Source organism: Hyla sarda, chromosome 3 (assembly GCF_029499605.1).
Source record: "Hyla sarda isolate aHylSar1 chromosome 3, aHylSar1.hap1, whole genome shotgun sequence".
NCBI classification, from domain to species: Eukaryota; Metazoa; Chordata; class Amphibia; order Anura; family Hylidae; genus Hyla; species Hyla sarda.
Genome location: NC_079191.1, coordinates 131,408,154 through 131,418,276, shown reverse-complemented (window position 1 = coordinate 131,418,276; position 10,123 = coordinate 131,408,154). Strand labels below are relative to the sequence as shown.

At 40.8% G+C, this 10,123-nt stretch overlaps 1 long non-coding RNA gene across 1 annotated transcript; it reads right to left on the bottom strand.

The window, feature by feature from the left end:
- Nucleotides 1-3,182: 3,182 nt before the first annotated feature.
- On the bottom strand, nucleotides 3,183-7,023 carry LOC130361098 (uncharacterized). Its single transcript, XR_008890874.1, has 3 exons — nucleotides 6,928-7,023; nucleotides 3,532-3,669; nucleotides 3,183-3,281 (listed from the first exon to the last, which is right to left on the bottom strand). It is a non-coding gene; the product is annotated as an uncharacterized LOC130361098 (long non-coding RNA).
- Nucleotides 7,024-10,123: the final 3,100 nt, after the last annotated feature.

The following is a 10,123-nucleotide window of genomic DNA, read 5'->3' as shown; positions in this document are numbered from 1 at the left end:
CAAAACTATTGACGTGCATCATTCATGTGAAACACCAGCTTGCATTAACCACTTACTGTACACGCAATATACATTGCAGGGACAAAATTTGTTTCAATCACACAAATAATAATATGTCGTCTTTTCCCAATGTTTAACCTAAATTTACATCTTTATGGACTGCATGCATGAAATGTGTTGTATCCTTATACATTGTAAAAAATAGAAAGTCTCCATAAATGCCTTTAGATTTATCACTCAGAGCAGGGTTCATTGATATCCCAGTGGAATGTCAAGATCTCCGTATTGTACTAGTATATCTGTAATCAGATACCTGGATGTGTGAAAACTGCTCCTATTGCCTTTTATACAACAGTGTATTTCATTTCACATACTCATGCTGCGGCATAAAGCATACCTAGAAATTGTACTAGTGTATTCTCTGTGCTGTAATTTTATATGATATTATCCTATGCATCACTATTATCATATCATTTATGATAATACAATTTTTCGTGTGAAGGAAAAAAATATATTTGTTTTCCCACTGACAAAGAAATGATCAGTCGATAATTTTCATGATAGGTTTATTTGAACAGTGAGACAGAACAACTGAAAAAATAAAAATAAAAATAAAAACACTTTTCAAATAAGTGTTTAATTGATTTGCATTTTACTTATTGAAATAAGTATTTCATCACCGAGCAAGAATTCTGGCTTCCAGGTGTCTTTTATACAGGTAACGATCGTAGATTAGGACCACTCTCTTAAAGGGAGTGCTCCTAATCTCAGCTTGTTAACTGTATAAAAGATACATGTCCACAGAAACGATCAGATTCCAAACTCTCCATCTTGGACAAGATTGTGGATCTACACAAGGCTAAAATGGGCTAGAAGACCATCACCAAGCAGCTTGGTAAGAGTTTTTATAATAGTTGATGCCATTAATCACAAATAGAAGAAACTGAAATAACTGTTTATCTCCCTCGGTCTGGGGCTCCATGCAAGATCTGACCTCATGGAGTTTCAATGACCATAAGAACGGTAAGGAATCCTCCCAAAACTACACAAGAAGATATTGTCAATGATCCCATAGTGACCAAGAAAATAATTGGTAACACACTACGCTATGAAGCACTGAAATACTGCAGTACCCTCAAGGTATCCCTGCTCTGGAAAGCCTATGTATAAGCCTAAATGAAGTTTGCCAATGAATATCATAATGATTTAGAAGATAACTAAGCAATAAAGTTCTGGTCAGATGAGACCAAAATCAAGCTCTTGGCATTAACTCATGTCGTGTTTGGAGGAGAAAGAATTCTACCTATGACCCCAAGAACACAATCTCCACCAATCATAAAAGTGGGAACATTATGCATTGAGAGTTTTTTTCTTTTCTTTTCTTGTTAGTAGGAAAGGACAAATTTCTGCATCAAAGGGACAATGTATGGGGATCGGTACCAACAAATCTTCAGTGAGAACCTCCTTCCCTCAGCCAGGGCATTCAAAATGGGTTTAGGGGATATTCTGGCATGCACATTAAAGGGGTACTCCGGTGGAAAACATTTTTTTTATTTTTTTTATCAACTGGTGCCAAAAAGTTAAACAGATTTGTAAATTACTTCTATTAGAAAATCTTAATCCTTCCCGTACTTCTCAGCTGCTGTATGCTCTTGAGGAAGTTGTAAGGTTCTTTTCTGTCTGTCCACAGTGTTCTCTGCTGACACCTCTGTCCATTTTAGGAACTGTCCAGAGCAGCATATGTTTGCTATGGGGATTTGCTCCTGCTCTGGACAGTTCCTGACACAGACAGAGGTGTCAGCAGAGAGCACTGTGGTCAGACAGAAAAGAAATCCAAAAAGAAAAGAATTTCCTCTGTAGCATACAGCCGCTAATAATTACTGAAAGGATTAAGCCTTTTAATAGAAGTAATTTACAAATCTGTTTAACTTTCTGGCACCAGTTGATTTAAAAAAAAAAAAAAAACATTTCCACGGGAGTACCCCTTTAAGGTTCTGCAACTGCAACACACTACCATACAGCTAAATAGGGCAGCATTGCAACTTACAACCCAGGGGATGTCTAGGAATGCTGAAGTGCATCAAAGTCAAAAGGACCTCAACCCCTTTGTTTTAAGAATTGGCAAAGGTCCCATAGGTTTGAGCCCCATCAGTTAATGGAGTACCCTATTAATATATTGCATCTCCTTATTTAATCTCAGTTTAGAGCCTAAATACTCTTTTAGAAAAGGAAAGGAGTCTTCGATAAGATTCAGGAGAAACTTGTTTTAGGAACTAAACACAAGATCACAAAGATGCACAATCTAAAATAAGTTTGTTGGGAAGATAATGTATTTGATCATATATCTTTCCTAGAATAAAAAGAAAATAGAATCAGCTGTCCATTTCAGGTGAGTTCATTTAGTAACCAGTTATTAACCGGTTATAAGCTTTGTTTAAGTCCTGCATTGTAGCAGGTGTCTGATTATCTCTGACTGACTTATAGACTTAAAGGGGTACTCTGGTGGAAAACTATTTTTTATTTTTTTTTCCAAATCAACCTGACACCTCTGTCCGTGTCAAGAACTGCAAACCTCTCTGCTCTGGACAGTTCCTGACACAGACAGAGGCTTCAGCAGAGAGCACTGTGGTCAGACTAAAAATAACTTTACAACTTCCTCTAGAGCACACAGCAGCTGATAAGTACTGGAAGGATTAAGATTTTTTAATAGAAGTAATTTACAAATCTGTTTAACTTTTTAGCAGCACTTGATTTGAATTTTTTTTCCCCCACCGGAGTACCCCTTTAAAGGCCCACATTTACTATGGGCTAGAATTTTGGCTCCACATACACCAAAATTTTGACACACAGCTACTGAGACACATTAATTGCGTTATGTATTCCATAACAAAGGGGTTGTGACCTACTGGAAAAGTGGTGTTGCATGGGTGGAAAGGGACATGGCTTTAAATGCCATACCACACACCAAAATAATGTGCCAACATTTTGGTGCATTACCTTTTCCTGAAGTAAGCCAACTAATGGTATAAACAAAAACTTAAAAGTGCAAACATAGACTAGACAGTCTACCGATGCGCCAAGTTTATCAATCAGCCTTTGCCACTGGGATTCATTTGCCACATCTCAAGTCTGTCCATCTATGTTCGTGCCATCTAAGAATTAGGCAGTTTTCGTAAAAATTTGCTTTTATTGTGCTATGTCTGTGTTTGGAATTCACTTCTTCATTCCTTCATTCTTCATTCATTCCAATGACAGCATTGATGTGATTCTCATTGGGATGACTAGAGAAAACACAATGTAAGTTTTAGAAAGTCTGAGGGTCACTCACATGGTACTGGGAAGGACAAGAATGGACCTGATAAGCAGATAATAATGGCATTGGTAAATAAAGTAAATACTTTTTTTTTATTCTATTCCACAGGATATAGGATGAATGGAGATCCCTGTCCCCATTTGTACATTTGAGGTGGCTGTACTCATATATTGAAATGGGGGAGGGGGGGTATAAAGCTTGCACAGCTGTTTCCATACCTTCTATAGACTTAAACGCAGAGAGCGACACATATGTATGAACCCCTCTCCATTCCGTCTCCTCCTGAATGAGGTGGCCTGTGTTCACCTCATTTGTGATCCTTGTTTTTCTGAAAAGTGAATTTTTTCTGGCTCTCTCTGTGGGCGAGAATACCATAGTAATGTAAAGCATTCCAGGGCCCTGGATTACATGGTGTTATGCATTTTGTTTTCCTGTACCAGATGTTTGCATTCATAGCGGAATGAAAAACCTTAAACAATGAACATCTAAATATAAAGAATATCTAAATAAAAGCTTTTCGTTTAGATGTACCCAATTCTAATTGCATGAATTGCACATGTATAACGGAAAATAAAGTACCTTTCTTTTCTTAAAAGAATTGAAATGATGACAATCATGGTGAAACCAATATTGAACAGATGTACGTAATACGCCTTTGTTACACTAAACAGCTCATAAGGATGGCCCCCAACCTCTAAGGCTATGTTCACACTAGGGAATGTCTGCATGGAAAATCTCTGTGTGGACATTCCCCTGACAGCGAAGTGCTGGCAGAACATGGCGGCACTAGGACCGCTTGAAAATGTGCTGTCTCATAGACGGCATGCATTTCCGTGTGGAGTCTGCAGAAAGAATAGGCGTGTCTATTTTTTCTGCGGACACCAGAATTTGAATTTCCACATCAGATGTTCCTGGCACGGAAATTCTGCTGTGTGAACAGCACTGCAGAATCCCATTGAAATCAATGGGACTCTGCTGCTGCGGAATCTCTATTGTGTGAACATAGCCTAAGGGTACGTTCACACTAGAGATGAGCGAATTTTTGAAAAATTCTATTTGGCAAAAAAAATTCAGTTCGGTTCGAATTTATTTGCGGCAAATCTGTATTTAAAATGCTATGTATGGCCTACAGAGAGCCTCAATAGGGGTATAGAACACTTTTCCTTGCTCTAACATGCATATGGAGTGTGATGGGTTAGTGAAATAATTCTGTTATTCCATATGACATGCAGATTAGAGGCCTAGCTATTAGAATCACTGTCGCAGAGCGGCACAATAACAGAGCCCAGAGGTGGCATCAGTATGAGGAGACCATATCGTTGCTAAATGACACAGCATGGAGGTGTTGGCAGCATGAGGAGACCATATAGTGGCTGAATGACACAGCTTGGATGAGGCTGAAGCATGAGGAGACCATATAGTGGCTGAATGGCACAACCTGGAGGTGTTGGCAGCATGAGGAGACCATATAGTGGCTGAATGACACAGCCTGGAGGTGTTGGCAGCATGAGGAGACCATATAGTGGCTGAATGGCACAACCTGGAGGTGTTGGCAGCATGAGGAGACCATATAGTGGCTGAATGACAGAGCATGGAGGTGGCGGCAGCATGAGGAGACCATATAGTGGCTGAATGGCACAGCCTGGAGGTGGCAACAGCCTGATGAGACCATAGGGCCTCACAATTAAAAGGATTAAAGATATTTTTTAACATTTAAATTGAAGATTTCAAATAGATGAACCTAAAAAGTATTATTTAATGTGATTGGGGCATATACATATGCCACTGTCTCTTTTGGCTTTGGTGCATACTTCCAGGGACACTGGTGTGCAGAACCCTGGCCATCCAGTTGGATATCGGCAGGGCTTACAAACAATGTTGTCTTATTGGAACTATTCCCAGTTGTGGTAGCATTGGTGATTTGGGGCTCGATTTTCAGAGATAGACACATTGTAATAAATACTGATAATAAAGGGGTTGCTTTTGAGATTAATTGTCTTTCATTAAACTCTGATCCAGTTATCAAGCTACTCCGTCATTTAGTGCTAGTCTGCCTTAGATTGAATATATGGGTTAATGCTAATTATATTATAGGGGAGACTAACATTGTAGCTGATTCCCTCTCATGGGGTCAGTTTTGCAGATTTCACCAGCTTTGCCCAGAAGCGGATATGGAGGGCCTCTCCTGCCCACCCCATTTATGGAGCCTAGTATGGGACAGATTCAACATTTCACTATGAGGTACATTTTTGAAAAAAACTATGTTGATTATAGTAAGTCCTGGTCTAACTGGTGCTCTTTTGGTGTTTCTAAAGGCTTTTCTGTTTCCCAGTCTGTTCATTGATGTTTTTATTAAAAAGGTTTTCTCATAGTCACCTTTCTAGTATTTTGGCAGGTGTAGCTTTCTTTCAAAATGGATGGGAGTTCGCCCTATCAATTCATTTTTTCAGGTCAAACAAGTACGAAAATGGTACCGTCTGTCTTTTGTTAGTAAGGACCAGAGGAGACCTGTTGATTATTCATTGCTACAAAAGGTTGTGAGTGTTTGCATTAAAGTTTATTCTGATGAATATGAATCCTTGCTTTTTCAGATGGCATTTGTATTAGCATTCTTTGGTGCCCTGAGGATAGGTGAGCTCACAGCACAATATAAATGGCCGGCTTCACCGCTGAACATTACAGATGTTTCCATTTCCTCTTCTATGCCAGTCATAAATGTAAAAAAGTCAAAAGCTGATTGTTTGGGCCGGGGCAAACAACTACACATTGCTCGCTTATCAGATAACTTACTTTGTCCCTTAAGATTGGTGGAGAGGTTCCTAACTGCTCGCCCTCAAGGGTATTCCCCCCTGCCTTGTACATAAAGAGTGCTCTGCTCTTACCAGCTTTCAGTTCAGATACATATTAGAGAAATGCTGTGTATGCTTAGGTTTGGGTAACCTGAAAATCAGTGCTCACTCCTTTAGGATTGGGGGTCTTCTCAGAATTGGTTCCTAGGAAGTCCTGCTCATACGTAAACGCCTGAATAGAGGGATGGAGAAATTTATGGGGACGGTAGGGTGTTTCTCATATAGGTACAAGGAGTTAGAGGGTTTCGAGGCAGGTCTCTTCCGTTTTGATGGTGTTCACCTTTCCGAAATTGGGATTGATATTTTTAATGTGGGCCTACAGAACATTATTGACTTGGCCACGGCTTTGGGGGTGCCCGCCTGCTTTTGGGGGTCACCCAGAATGCTCTGGGTGGACAGCTGGTGGTTCTTTGATAAAATGGGGATTTTATATTCAGGTTATGGAGTTTTTAGTTGATATATATGTTTCTGGTTTTATCTGGTAAATTATTTAATAAATTATTTATTTATTCATTAAATCCCCTCAATAAACGGCTATGGCCTTTCACCCCAAAATGTTGTCTGTCTTTATTCATGGGGAGCTGGTGGGTGCGGGGCCGTGGGGGGTGGGGGTCTCTATCCCATGTACAGGGCCCAGGAGGGTAACTGAGGGGCCACATGGGATGTGCCCCCCCCCCCATGCCCCCTTTTTTCCTAGGAGTTCATATATATATCTTTTTAAGGCTTTTAGCACGTTAAGGGTTAAAATGGTTGTGTTTTACTCACAGTGGTGCTGAGATCTCTTACAGGGCCGGCTGTTGCTGGGCAGATTAGAGTGGATGCTGATTGGCTGATTTCTGTTCAGCGGGAATTCCTTAAGTGATAAATAACCGCTCATCCTTGCAGCTGGGATCATTCCTGTGAAGACCAGAAGAGGATCCAATCGTCCAAGTTGGGCGGACAGCTAAGTATTTATTTTGTGGGGGTCACCAAGAAAGCTCTGGGTGGACAGCTGGTGGTTCTTTTATAAAATGGGGATTTTATATTCAGGTTATGGATTTTTTTGGATACACCTTCTCATTCAGAGTTTTCTTTATTTTATGACTATGAAAACTGTAGATTCACACTGAAAGCATCAAAACTATGAATTAACACATGTGGAATTATAGACATAACAAAAAAGTGTGAAACAACTGAAAATATGTCATTTTCAAAGTAGCCACCTTTTGCTTTGATTAATGCTATGCACACTCATTCTCTTGATGAGCTTCAAGAGGTAGTCACCTGAAATGGTCTTCCAACAGTCTTGAAGGAGTTCCCAGAGATGCTTAGCACTTGTTGGCCCTTTTGCCTTCACTCTGCGGTCCAGCTCACCCCAAACCATCTCGATTGGGTTCAGGTCCGGTAACTGTGGAGGCCAGGTCATCTGGCACAGCATCCCATCACTCTCCTTCTTGGTCAAATAGCCCTTACACAGCCTGGAGGTGTGTTTGGGGTCATTGTCCTGTTGAAAAATAAATGATGGTCCAACTAAACGCAAACCGGATGGAATAGCATGCCGCTGCAAGATGCTGTGGTAGACATGCTGGTTCAGTATGCCTTCAATTTTGAATAAATCCCCAACAGTGTCACCAGAAAAGCACGCCTGCACCATCACACCTCCTCCTCCACACCAGCACACCTGTGAAGTGAAGACCATTTCAGGTGACTACCTCTTGAAGCTCAACAAGAGAATGCCAAGAGTGTGCAAAGCAAAAGGTGGCTACTTTGAAGAACCTAGAATATGACATATTTTCAGTTGTTTCAAACTTTTTTGTTTTGTATATAATTCCACATGTGTTAATTCATAGTTTTGATGCCGTCAGTGTGAATCTACAATTTTCATTGTCATGAAAATAAAGAAAACTCTGAATGAGAAGGTGTGTCCAAACTTTTGGTTTGTACTGTATATGTTTATGGTTTTATCTGGTAAATTATTTAATAAGTTATTTATTTATTCATTAAATCCCCTCAATAAACGGTCATGGCCTTTCACCCCAAAATGTGATCTGTCTTTATTCATGTGGAGCTGGTGGTTGCAGGGCTGTGGGTGTGTGTGTGTGTGGGGAGGGTCTCTATCCCATGACACAGCATGGAGGTGGCCGCAGCATGAGGAGACCATATAGTGGCTGAATGACCCAACCTGGAGGTGGCAACAGCCCGACGAGACTATAGGGCCTCACAATTAAAAAGATTAAAGATATTTTTTAACATTTAAATTGAAGATTTTAAATAGATGAACCTAAAAAGTTTATTTAATATGCCAGCAGCATTAGGAGACCACATGGAGGTATAGTGACACAGCCTGGAGGTAGCGGAAGCATGAGTAGACCATATAGTGGCTGAATGACACAGCCTGGAGTTGGCAGCAGCATGAGGAGACCATATAGTGGCTGAATGACACAGCCTGGAGTTGTCAGCAGCATGGGGATACCATATAGTGGCTGAATGACACAGCCTGGAGGTGGCAGAAGCATGAGAAGACCACATAGTTGCAGTGGGAGACAACCTGGAGGTGGCAGTGGCATGAGAAGAACATATAGAATACATAGAATACTGTGTACAGTACTGGGCACCAGTGTACAAGAAAGATATAGTGGAGCTGAAGAGGGTTCAAAGACGGGTAACCGGAGTAATACGGGGAATGGGAGGACTACAGTACCCAGAAAGATTATCAGAATTAGGGTTATTTAGTTTGGAAAAAAGAAGGCTTAGGGGAGACCTATAAATATATCAGAGGGCAGTACAGAGATCTCTCCCATGATCTATTTATACCCAGGACTGTATCTATAACAAGGGGGCATCCTCTACGTTTAGAGGAAAGAAGGTTTCTACACCAGCACAGGCGGTGATTCTTTACTTTAAGAGCAGTGAGACTGTGGAATTCTCTGCCTGCGGAGGTAATCATGGTTAACTTGGTAAAAGCATTGAAAAGGGGTCTGGATGCATTTTTGGAGAATAATAACATTACAGGTTATGGATTGTAGATCTATAGGGACAGAAGGTTGAACAAGGGATGTATTCTGATTAGGGTTATAGGTTAAATTTGATGGACTCTGGTCTTTTTTCAACCTTATGAACTATGTAACTATATGGTGGCAGAATGAAACAGCCTGGAGCTGACATCAGCATGAGAACATATGGTGGCAGTATGAGACAGCCTGGAGGTGGCAGCAGCATCAGGAGTCCTGAAAGTGACTCGGTGACATAGTGGTGCAGTGGATGACAATACCAGTACCCGGTGACAAAGGTGGGGGGAAAATGAAGAACTTGGCATCAGATGTGTGGCATTAGGTGGATGGCAGGATCAGAATAGTATCTGAGGCAGGAATGCAGAAGAACACAGTCTCTCTTGTAAAAGTGTTAGTGTGCACAAGTAAGTATTAAGGATATGCATTACGTAAAACTTAACTTTTAACAATATTCTTAGGAGAAAATATTTTTTGAAATCAAACAAAAGGAAAGGTGTGCAATAAACACCATGTGTCACCTACACCACCAAGTATTGATGTGATGCAAAGACCTAAAAGGTGGAAGGGAACAACGTATGGTCCATTGTAACAGGTGGGGGTAAAAATTTCCCCTGTAAGGCCCTACTCCCACATCATGAATCCCCTTCTTAGTAAGTGTTACTCGCCCTAAAAAGGGCGGCCCCACACAGGAAACTCTCCCTATTTCCACCTAAAAACCCTGTGAAATGGCAGTGTTTGTAGGTGGAAATAGGGAGAGGTTTCTGTGATGGACCACCCTTTTTAGGGCGAGTAACACTTGCCAAGAAGGGAATTACTAATGCGAGAGTAGGGCCTTACAGGGAAAGTTTTCACCCCCACCAGTTACAATGGACCATACGTTGTTCCCTTCCACCTTTTAGAGGTCTTTGCATCACATCAATACTTGGTGGTGTAGGAGGAACATGTTTTTTTTTGCACACCTTTCCTTTTGT